Here is a 12,826-nt window from a genome sequence, read left to right on the forward strand (position 1 = left end):
TCCTGAAGAAGCTGCTTAGAATTGTGAGCTCTAGTATCAGCCTTAGCAATTCCACTACATCACTCACCCCTGTCTTTATAGTTAATCAGTATCTGCATCCTGTGCTCATATTATCTTGGGCACCACTTCAATCATGCCCTTGACCAGCAGAATTTGAACCTCTCTGCAGAGAATATTGGCATGGTCCACCAATGTCTGGCCAAGAACTAGAAGAACAAAAATAAGAAAGGGTGTAACCAAACCAAATACATTGATGGACCCACTGGTCCAAAGTGATTGCACAAGAATGCAATGGTCTCCCCAGGTATTTTGGGTAGCTGGTGTGGTTGAGGAGTCGAACTGAACAGGGATTGATGCTGGGCACTGGTCAGAGGGTTTATGGTGGGTGTCCGGGGAAAGGTTTCCTGTTTTGGGTTTTCCCCAACACACCAAGGGCCTTTCAGTGTGTGAACAATTTCTAAGAGTGCCTAAGGGCAATGGTTAGTGGGTGTAGGCGTAGCAAGTAGTAGAGTAGGTAGTGGTGGAGAAGCATGTGCTATTAGAAGCAGTTGGTGAACAACCTTTACAACGCAACTTTTACCACGCAGTGCCTTTACGACGCAACTTTTACAACGCAAACCATTACAACGTATTGCCCTGGGGGGCGATCTAGGATAGGGAATAGGTTTAATGTACTATCCAACACCTTCCCTACTATCCACGGGGACTGGAGTTGGACTAGTAAATGAAACTATTCACTATCCAGTGCCCAAAAGCATTATGCGTTGTAAAGGTATTCGTTGTAAATACTGCGTTGTAAAGGCATGCGATGTAAAAGCATGCGTTGTAATGTCATACATCCGAAGCAGTTGAATGGTTTGCCTAGGTTGCTGATAAAAACAGCAAAGGGCAGAAGGTGGTGGTGTTCCGGCTGCCTATTCTGAACTCTTCCTGAGGAGGATGGCTAGGGACCCTGGGGCTCCCCGGCAGCCCTAAAGGTTCTGATTGCAGTGGGTGTTCTGGGTTGGAGCTAAGCACCCACCGAAACCACACATGGATTTGTCGTTAAAGGATGGGGTCCCCTGGCCTTGCTATGGCTCGGGAAGAGAGTGTGCATGTCCGCCTCCCTTTAAAAAGTAAATCAGACCCCAGGTAGTCATACAGTAGCATGTGTTATAGAACCAGGGGTATTGGTTCACATAGGTTGCTGATAAAAACCAGCAAATGGCAGAGGATAGTGGTGTCCCGGCATCCTGAAGAGGCGAACTAGGGACAATAGAATGGGGCCTGAATAGAGAGCGCCTGAATGCGAGGGGAGGGGTGTAAGGGTTGCTGTGAAACGGGTAGATGGGTAATTCTCTCTGCTACTAGCAGATTTCCCCCCTCCCCAAGTAAAGATTGTGGACTCTACAGACCTGCTGAGGTAACAATCAGGAGGGAGGAGGGCTTTGGTATGGAGTGAGGGAGTGGATCTAGGGTGGGTGTAAGTTGAGTATTTTCCTTTCAGTACTCAGGTTGGTATGTCAGCTAAGGGTGTACGATTTGGACAGGACTTAGGTATTTGTTGCCAGCTGCTTTGAGGAGGGCTACAGTGAGCCAGCAACCTGGCAAGCGATGGGCATGGGTGCTGAAGAGCTTTTACAACAGCTGTGGCTACTGTGGCAGTAGCTAGCAGGTAGGTGTCGGAGGGATTCATTTGATTGCTTCTGTTCAAGGAAGTCAGTAGGGTGGCTCAGGTAACTGGTTTGTTCGCCGCGGGTATAGGAAGTGTTCTGGTATCCGTTTGTTAAAATTACAACAATGTAGATTAAGCATTTTGCCCTTTATAAATTGAGTAACATAAAAAGGGTATAGAAATCTGTTATTTACAAGTGCTTAGAAACGGTAGATGTGTATATATGCGTGTGTGTGTGTGTGTGTGTGTGTGTGTGCGTGTGTGTGTATATATGTATGTGTATATATATATATATATATATATATATATCTCCAAATCAATTGCAGGTAGCCCAAGTGAAGCAAAACCACTCGAAGTTTGAATAAGCACATTTATTTGCATCCATTTCACTGCTCCTTCAGGCAGCTAACAGAGCCGTCTTCTGACATGAAAGCCTGACGCGTTTCAGGAGTTAATCCTTTCTTCAGAGGCAAAAGTTCATGAAGGTTTGAAAGACAGTTTTGGGTCTCGTCTAATATCGCTCTCACCTGCCACAGTGGGCGTGGCTATGTCGCACTGCATCCTGTGCTTCGTAGTCCGTTGACCCTCTTACCACAGTGGGGCTGCTCTTCAAACTTTACACTTTGAACCAATGTTTGTTATCCAAGTGGAGTGAAGTACAGCGCTGGAAGCCATCTGTAAGCGCTTTGCAGCAGCGAAATTGTGCTCAAGATAGCACCACCTGCGTTGGCGCTGTACTTGACTTCGTTCCCGTGTGTGCAGCCCCTTGTACATAGGCTGCACTGGACCCTCGTCAAAGGTGGGCTTCGCTTCTCGGCTGGGCAAACAGCCGAAATATATCCAAATCAATTGCAGGTAGCCCAAGTGAAGCAAAACCACTCGAAGTTTGAATAAGCACATTTATTTGCATCCATTTCACTGCTCCTTCAGGCAGCTAACAGAGCCGTCTTCTGACATGAAAGCCTGACGCGTTTCAGGAGTTAATCCTTTCTTCAGAGGCAAAAGTTCATGAAGGTTTGAAAGACAGTTTTGGGTCTCGTCTAATATCGCTCTCACCTGCCACAGTGGGCGTGGCTATGTCGCACTGCATCCTGTGCTTCGTAGTCCGTTGACCCTCTTACCACAGTGGGGCTGCTCTTCAAACTTTACACTTTGAACCAATGTTTGTTATCCAAGTGGAGTGAAGTACAGCGCTGGAAGCCATCTGTAAGCGCTTTGCAGCAGTGAAATTGTGCTCAAGGTAGCACCACCTGCGTTGGCGCTGTACTTGACTTCGTTCCCGTGTGTGCAGCCCCTTGTACATAGGCTGCACTGGACCCTCGTCAAAGGTGGGCTTCGCTTCTCGGCTGGGCAAACAGCCGAAATATATCCAAATCAATTGCAGGTAGCCCAAGTGAAGCAAAACCACTCGAAGTTTGGATAAGCACATTTATTTGCATCCATTTCACTGCTCCTTCAGGCAGCTAACAGAGCCGTCTTCTGACATGAAAGCCTGACGCGTTTCAGGAGTTAATCCTTTCTTCAGAGGCAAAAGTTCATGAAGGTTTGAAAGACAGTTTTGGGTCACGTCTAATATCGCTCTCACCTGCCACAGTGGGCGTGGCTATGTCGCACTGCATCCTGTGCTTCGTAGTCCATTGACCCTCTTACCCAGTGGGGCTGCTCTTCAAACTTTACACTTTGAACCAATGTACGTTATCCAAGTGGAGTGAAGTACAGCGCTGGAAGCCATCTGTAAGCGCTTTGCAGCAGCGAAATTGTGCTCAAGCTGAAACGTGTCAGGCTTTCATGTTAGAAGACGGCTCTGTTAGCTGCCTGAAGGAGCAGTGGAATGGATGCAAATAAATGTGCTTATTTAAACTTCGAGTGGTTTTGCTTCACTTGGGCTACCTGCAATTGATTTTTATATATATATATATATATATATATATATATATATATATATATATATATATGATGTGTGTGTGTGTATATACCAAACTCACCAAGGGTGAGTGGCTGATTAATGTAACAATATAAAGGGTTGCTCTGAAATAGTGTAGACCGCACACCTGATTAACCTAATCTATCTAGTCTTAAATAATAATGAATTAAGTTAGCAAGCTGCCTCGCTTGGGGATGCTGCCCAAACCCCTTGAAAATATAATGCACTGTTGAGGCCTGAGTTCATTCAGGTCTGCGAGGTGCTCAAGTCCCTAAGGTTTCATGTTGATTGCAATTCTATTACAACATATATCTTACTTCTGACCAAAATGTAATCCGCACTCTATACACAGAATGTCATTATGCTCAAATCAAATTGTATTATACCAATAATTTCAAATGCATAATCAAAAACAACTTAATTTTTTTTAATGAAAAACAGTTATAAATCCACTGTAATTACATTTCCTTTTACACAAAAAACAATTCCAATATAATTAAAAGTAAAAACCCCATGCATTTAGGGTTCTTTGAGAACCCTTCTTCAGGGCTTAGTTTATGAAGAAATGTATTTGATTTTCAACAACAACCGGAGGAGTAACTCCGTGAGACTTTATAAAAAAGTCTCTGAATACAAATTATTTTGGTGCTCGTAGTGCCCAACCAACCTGGGACATGGGTAGTCCTTTAAGAAGACCCCTCACTCACCAACCTGGTTGGTGACATGCTTTATCATCGGGGTCCCACCCCGAAGGCCGAATGCCAACAGGGTGTGCTTCGACACCTGATTACAGTGGAGCGGGTATTTTTTCTTTTATATGTGCAGTGGAATATTAACGTAAGTGGTTTAACCACTTGGCTGCTAAGGGGTGTGGGAGTGGGTCCATTGACTTTCCATTGAAATCAATGGAAACTCCATGACGAGTTACCCTTGTCATTAGCACTGAAGGGGTTAAAAAGTGTCCAAAGCTACTCGTAGACTTTATTCCGGAGTGATTGGACACCAGGTAAAAGTAAAGTGAGACACCTTTGTCTAGTTAGGTAGGCTTTGGTGTTACATAGACGTGTAGTGTATTAAAAATGACGTCGTGTGTTATGTGTTTAAAAATTAGGTCTACATGTTTCAACCATGGTAGTATTATAGGTTTTCGTCAGGACCAATGTGGGTGAACTGGGTGGTGCACACACGCTAAGGCGTGCCCTACCCTCGATCACTGTGTCAATTGGAACCACAAAATCGTGGTTCCCGAAAAATTGTGTAATAGGCTTCCTCCGGATTCTGGAAAAAAACCTGTGAATGAAAGGGGTTGGGACGACGACAACATATAGCTCACACATGTTAAACGTACAGCATACAGAGTAGTGCTCTTAGAGGTAACATCCGAGCAGAGTTGATCGTGTGGTGGATGATCCTATTTCACTGTGCATCGTAGTTCGTGCACTATCCAGTAACCTGCCCTGGTTACGCAATTCCCAGGGGGTGCACAGACTTGTGTCTGTATTCTCGATTATATAACCCCACTTGTCTAGGTAACAGATAGTGTTACTTTGTTGTGAAGGAAGTGGGTGTGTACACGCTTGCAATGGTGGGCGAGTCGGGGGACCCACATTCATGAACATGCGTAAGAAGAAACCTGCATGCCACCGCGATCCGTCGAAACCACAGAAACATAGTGCTGAACCGATCTGGCCAGCGTGTCGTGTGTGGGTCACATTCAATCACACACACCCATAACCTCTGAAACTAGCTTACTAGAAGCGTTCAGAATATTTGCTTCATGGGCGTCCCGGTTCCAATGGCGGATCGCTCACGTAATCTACTTTGCGCGAACACAAAGGAAAAATTGAGACACGGGCGCCGATGCCGATTAGAGAAATACGGATGAGATCGCCAATCCTGAAGGGTGGACTTACTTGTGGCTTGATCCTGGAGGTCAAATCACCTACTTGGTAACCTGAATGGAGCCCCGTCGATAGTGACCAGCGCCCTTAGTGCAGTGATATTAAACAGACAATCGACTCCGGGTTGGGCGGAGTCTGGACACGTGGGTTCCACCAGCCAATGGAAGGCAATGTGCATTCTGACACGGAGGTTTGGAGGTTACCATAGTAACGGTGTGCGCATTGCTGTGAATCTAAATAAAGTTTTGCAAGCGCAATACGGGTGGGAAATGAAATGCGTGTCAAACTACTAGTTGCCGTAGATGGCATTTCGCATCAGTTTAAGGGGTTTTGATAGAATGCCTGCAATAATTAACTACAAACAAAGAGGAAAAGAATGCAGAAATGGAACGTAACCATAAGGAAAGCTCAGGGTTCTTAAAGATACATAGGGCACCAGGCACCATGGGAAAACATCTAGCAGCTAAGATGGATATATTGTAAGGCCAAAGTGGGTCACAGAAGAAGAAAAAGTGTGGTTGAGACCAGTATGGTGTTCAGGTCATGGCAATCCTTCAGTGACCGGCTGGGATAGCCCAAAGGGCTGAGGTATAAGTTCTAAAAGAGTCCCACAGGGACAGCCTATGGGATTCTTCCTACAGAGCAGTTGACTATCTCATAATGGAATTCCAGGATATGTTATCATTAAGACCGGTCTTGTGTGTTGAAAGTCTGTAAATCCATTTTTGCTCTTTTTCGAAAAGTCGCTGGTTTATATTCTCGCCAGGGTGGATTTGCTCTATTATGGTCCATACCACGTCGTCCGGCGTATGGCCAGAGGTGAGAAAGTGCTCAGTTAATTTGGTCATGGATTATTTACACCTGATGGTGCTCCTGTGCTCACAAATCCGTTGTTTTATTTTCCTGCTGGTCATTCCTATGTAATGAAGATCACAAGGGCATGTTATTCTGTATATAACGTTGTAACTGTTGCAGTTCGTGTGGCACCGAATGGTCCAGACTTTTCCGGGTTCTAGTGCCAGTGTTTTAGCATTCACAGTCAGTGGACAGACACTGCAATTCCCACATTTGTAGTGTCCAGTGAATTTAGGGAGGCCGCAGGCGTGGAGAACTGTGTGACTTTCCTCATTTCTTTTTAGGGGTCTAAAGTTGTCCACGCTGTCTTTTATACTCCTTGCCCTTCTGAATGAAAATAAAGGTTTTTCCCATTTCATCTTTCCTGTGTTGAGGATTGACCAATGTTTGTTGATGGCCTTAGTCAACTGATTGGACACTGTGCTGTATGTCTTGACGCACGTTAATGGAGCCTAATCTCCAATTTTTTCTGAATTCTCCAATAGCGCTTCTCGTGGTTGATTGCGTGCCCGTTTTTGGCATTTATTAGGAATCCTCCCAGGATATCCTCGATCTCTCAGTTTTAGAGGTTAGATCACTAGCCTGTTCTTTATAGTCACTGATCCTACTGCAGTTCCTACGGATTCTTAAATATTGACCGTAGGGAAGGTTTTCTCGTAGAGGTCTGGGGTGAAAACTCTCAAAACGTAATAAATTGTTCTTTGCAGTCAGTTTATAGTGAGTCGTCGTTTCCAGCTGGCCATTCTCTTTGCTGATCTCCAGGTCAAGGAACACCATGGTTGAGTGGTCCTTCACATATGTGAACTTTAGGTTCTCATTACGAGAGTAAATCCATTTGTAGAAGGAAATCAGAGTGTCTTCTGGTCCTTGCCAGATGGCAAGGACGTCATCAATATACCATCTCCAGAACAAGATCTGTGTACTGTAGGGGTTCTGATCACTGAGTATGTACTTTTCTTCAAAGTCGAAGACTTAGAGACCCACCACACTCGGGGCGAAGGTGCTGCCCATTGAAGTGCCTCCGTTTGGAGGTACAGGGTCCCCTCAAATTCGAAAAAATTCTTTTTCAAGGCCTATCTGGCGCATTCCAGAATGAAACGTCTGGGTGTCCTGGACGTCCATTCCTCTTTTTCAAGTGCCTTCTCGAGGACTCTGAGGGTATCATCTTGGTGAATGCTTGTATACAAGCTCTCGATGTCGAAGCTCACCAAGATTGTCTCGTCGTTGACCGTTAGACCATTCAAGAGTTGCAGCAGGCTTTTTGTATCCTGCAAGTAGGTACTGGTTTTTTGGACCATGGTCTTGAAAAATACATCACAGAAACGTGATAGGGGTTCCAGAAGTGAACCCAAGCCAGAGACTATGGGTCTTCCTGGTGGGGGGAGTTTATTCTTGTGCATCTTCGGGAGGGAATAGAAGTAGGGTATCCTACCCTCACTCTTACACAGAAAATCCGCCTCTTGTTTGGAGGTGTATCCCATTGCTTCCCCATGTTCCACCAAAGATTTTATCTCACTTTGTAAATCCTCAGTTGGATCACTCGGTAATTTGCGGTAATTGTTTTCATCCTCCAGGAGTCTGTGGCATTCTGCCTGGTAGGCGGATTTGTCCTGCACTACCACTCCACCGCCTTTATCTGCAGGCTTTATAACAATGGTATCGCACATATTAAGTTTTTCCAGAGCAATTTTCTCTTGTCTGTTCATATTCATGAATGTTTTCCTTGGTTTTAGTGTCTCGATATCATTGAAAACCGCCTGCTCAAAGGTTCGCGGACGCGAATATAGCACAGAGCATCTCACAAACTACCGATTGGGAAAACTTAACGGAACTGAAAAGGAACAGAATCAGGACTATATTGCACGGCACCATTCTAAAACAATACCTCACGAATAACATGGCACCAAGAGGCCTCTTGGTAAGGAATGCCCCACGCATTTTCCTTGAAGATGCCACATTCCGAAAAGACTGGTCCCTGATAGCGTGGCACTGCACACATGACTGGATAGTTCTTATCCTTAAAACTGCATTAAGACTATCGGAGAAAATACAAGTGGAGATACAACTCGCTGAGGGCCACATAAAGACCACCATCACAGGCTACAAGAAGAAGCTGGATGAATTGAATAGAGAAATTAATGACTACAAAGAAAATCTGACCCAACAAAAGGCGCAGAAATTCCAAAAGCATTTGAAGCGATTTTCCTTCACAAAAGCCTATCCATATTCTGATTCTGAATTTGTACCCCCGGCGAAAACTGACCAAGATTCGGACGCCTCTAGCACCGATTCGATGGCTAGCAGCAACTTGAGCACTGGAAGTACCAGACAAAGAGGAAGAGGCCGTGGAAGATCCCAAGGGAACTGGCCTCCCTTCAACCCAATACCAATGCAAAGTTATCCTGGTCCTTACAATCATCCTCAGAATTTCCAGATGTACGGGTGGCAACCACCGTTCCAACAACCCTTTTACCCGCCCAACAACTACAGGCCGCCTTTTTTAGGCCGGGGCGGGAGGGGCAAGGGCAGAAGAAGAAACGGCAACCAAGTACATTGGGGAGCAGAGGACCCAACGACGAATCCGACACGGAGCAAGACACCACAAGCGGGACCCAGCAACCGCAGAGTCTAGTAACGAATCTAGCTACTAGACCCCTCTCCAAAAATGAAGAAAACGTTCTAAACAAGGGGCTTGGTTTTGTGCCCACGGCCAATCTCGATAAGTTCAAGCTTCACTGCGAACTATCGAGCTTCTTTCGGAAATTAAAGCTAAAAGCTTTTTTTGAGAAAAGAGACGACACTACACCTAGCGAAGACCCTAATGAGACCGGCCTCCGGAATAAGTCAACCTTTATGCCACCACCATGTACCACCCCAGTGGAGATAGCAACCGGTTTTCAATGATATCGAGACACTAAAACCAAGGAAAACATTCATGAATATGAACAGACAAGAGAAAATTGCTCTGGAAAAACTTAAAATGTGCGATACCTTTGTGATAAAGGCGGCGGAGTGGTAGTGCAGGACAAATCCGCCTACCAGGCAGAATGCCACAGACTCCTGGAGGATGAAAGCAATTACCGCAAATTACCGAGTGATCCAACTGAGGATTTACAAAGTGAGATAAAATCTTTGGTGGAACATGGGGAAGCAATGGGATACATCTCTAAACAAGAGGCGGATTTTCTGTGTAAGAGTGAGGGTAGGATACCCTACTTCTATACCCTCCCGAAGATGCACAAGAATAAACTCCCCCCACCAGGAAGATCCATAGTCTCTGGCTTGGGTTCACTTCTGGAACCCCTATCACGTTTCTGTGATGTATTTTTCAAGTCCCTGGTCCAAAAAACCAGTACCTACTTGCAGGATACAAAAAGCCTGCTGCAACTCTTGAATGGTCGAACGGTCAACGACGAGACAATCTTGGTAAGCTTCGACATCGAGAGCTTGTATACAAGCATTCCCCAAGATGATACCTTCAGAGTCCTCGAGAAGGCACTTGAAAAAGAGGAATGGACGTCCAGGACACTCGAACGTTTCATTCTGGAATGCGCCAGATTGGCCTTGAAAAATAATTTTTTCGAATTTGAGGGGACCCTGTACCTCCAAACCGGAGGCACTTCAATGGGCAGCACCTTCGCCCCGAGTGTGGCGGGTCTCTATGTCTTCGACTTTGAAGAAAAGTACATACTCAGTGATCAGAACCCCTACAGTACACATATCTTGTTCTGGAGACGGTATATTGATGACGTCCTTGCCATCTGGCAAGGACCAGAAGACACTCTGATTTCCTTCTACGAATGGATTAACTCTCGTGATGAGAACCTAAAGTTCACATATGTGAAGGACCACTCAACCATGGTGTTCCTTGACCTGGAGATCAGCAAAGAGAATGGCCGGCTGGAAACGAAGACTCCCTATAAACCGACTGCAAAGAACAATTTATTACGTTTTGAGAGTTTCCACCCCAGACCCCTACGAGAACACCTTCCCTACGGTCAATATTTAAAAATCCGTAGGAACTGCAGTAGGATCAGTGACTATAAAGAACAGGCTAGTGATCTAACCTCTAAACTGAGAGATCGAGGATATCCTGGGAGGATTCTTAATAAATGCCAAAAACGAGCACCCAATCAACCACGAGAAACACTATTGGAGAATTCTGAAAAAATCGGAGATGAGGCTCCATTAACGTGCGTCACGACATACAGCACAGTGTCCAATCAGGTGACTAAGGCCATCAACAAACATTGGTCAATCCTCAATACAGGAAAGATGAAATGGGAAAAACCTTTATTTTCATTCAGAAGGGCAAGGAGTATAAAAGACAGCGTGGTCAACACCAGACCCCTAAAAAGAAATGAGGAAAGTCATACAGTTCTCAACGCCTGGGGCCTCCCTAAAATCACTGGACACTACAAATGTGGGAATTGCAGTGTCTGTCCACTGACTGTGAATACTAAAACACTGGCACTAGAACCCGGAAAAGTGTGGACCATTCGGTGCCACACAAACTGCAACAGTTACAACGTTATATACAGAATAACATGCCCTTGTGATCTTCATTACATAGGAATGACCAGCAGGAAAATAAAACAACGGATTTGTGAGCACAGGAGCACCATCAGGTGTAAAACATCCATGACCAAATTACCTGAGCACTTTCTCACCTCTAGCCATACGCCGGACGACATGGTATGGACCATAATAGAGCAAATCCACCCTGGGGAGAATATAAACCAGCGACTTTTCGAAAAAGAGCAAAGATGGATTTACAGACTTTCAACACACAAGACCGGTCTTAATGATAATATGCCCTGGAATTCCATTATGAGATAGTCAACTGCTCTGTAGGAAGAATCCCATAGGCTGTCCCTGTGGGACTCTTTTAGAACTTATACCTCAGCCCTTTGGGCTATCCCAGCCTGTCACTGAAGGATTGCCATGACCTGAACACCATGCTGGTCTCAACCACACTTTTTCTTCTTCTGTGACCCACTTTGGCCTTAAAATATATCCATCTGAGCTGCTAGATGTTTTCCCGTGGCACCAATTGTGGTGCCTGGTGCCCTATGTATCTTTAAGAACCCTGAGCTTTCCTTATGTTTCCGTTCCATTTCCGCACTCTTTTCCTCTTTGTTTGTAGTTGATTATTGCAGGCATTCTATCAAAACCCCCTTAAACTGATGCGGAATGCCATTTACGGCAACTAGTAGTTTGACACGCATTTCATTTCCCATTTCTCACCCGTATTGCGCTTGCAAAACTTTATTTAGATGTACAACAAAGCGCACACCGTTACTATGGTAATCTCCAAACCTCCGTGTCAGAATGCACATTGCCTTCCATTGGCTGGTGAAACCCACGTGTCCAGACTCCGCCCAGCCCGGAAGTCGAATGTCTGTTTAATATCACTGCACTAAGGGCGCTGGTCACTATCGACGGGGCTCCATTCAGGTTACCAAGTAGGTGATTTGACCTCCAGGATCAAGCCACAAGTAAGTCCACCCTTCAGGATTGGCGATCTCATCCGTATTTCTCTAATCGGCATCGGCGCCCCGTGTCTCACTTTTTTCTTTGTGTTCCCGCAAAGTAGATTACGTGAGCGATCCGCCATTGTAACCGGGACGCCCATGAAGCAAATATTCTGAACGCTTCTAGTAAGCTAGTTTCAGATGTTATGGGAGTGTGTGTGATTGAATGTGACCCACACACGACACGCTGGCCAGATCGGTTCAGCACGTATGTTTCTGTGGTTTCGACGGATCGCGGTGGCATGCAGGTTTCTTCTTACGCATGTTCATGACTGTGGGTCCCCCGACTCGCCCACCATTGCGAACGTGTACACACCCACTTCCTTAACAATAAAGTAACACTATCTGTTACCTAGACAAGTGGGGTTATATAATCGAGAATACAGACACAAGTCTGTGCACCCCCTGGGAATTGCGTAACCAGGGCAGGTTACTTGACAGTGCACGAACTACGATGCACAGTGAAATAGGATCATCCACCACACGATCAATTCTGCTCGGATGTTACCTTTAAGAGCACAACTCTGTATGCTGTACGTTTAACATGTGTGAGCTATATGTTGTCGTGGTCCCAACCCCCCTTCCTAATTTTTATTCACAGGTTTTTTTCCAGAATCCGGAGGAAGACTATTACACAATTTTTCGGGAACCATGATTTTGTGGTTCCAATTGACACAGTGATCGAGGGTAGGGCACGCCTTAGCGTGTGTGCACCACCCAGTTCACCCACATTGGTCCTGACGAAAACCTATAATACTACCATGGTTGAAACATGTAGACCTAATTTTTAAACACATAACACACAACGTCATTTTAAATACACTACACGTCTATGTAACACCAAAGCCTACCTAACTAGACAAAGGTGTCTCACTTTTTACCTGGTGTCCAATCACTACGGAATAAAGTCTATGAGTAGCTTTGGACACTTTTTAAACCACTTACGTTAATATTCCAC

At 45.2% G+C, this 12,826-nt stretch overlaps 1 protein-coding gene across 9 annotated transcripts in view; it reads left to right on the forward strand.

Moving 5' to 3' along the window:
* Nucleotides 1-12,826, forward strand: part of LCA5L (lebercilin LCA5 like) — a 976,100-nt gene that overhangs the window by 14,545 nt on the left and 948,729 nt on the right. The window lies entirely within an intron of this gene.

This window comes from Lissotriton helveticus, chromosome 8 (assembly GCF_964261635.1).
Source record: "Lissotriton helveticus chromosome 8, aLisHel1.1, whole genome shotgun sequence".
Lineage (NCBI taxonomy): Eukaryota > Metazoa > Chordata > Amphibia > Caudata > Salamandridae > Lissotriton > Lissotriton helveticus.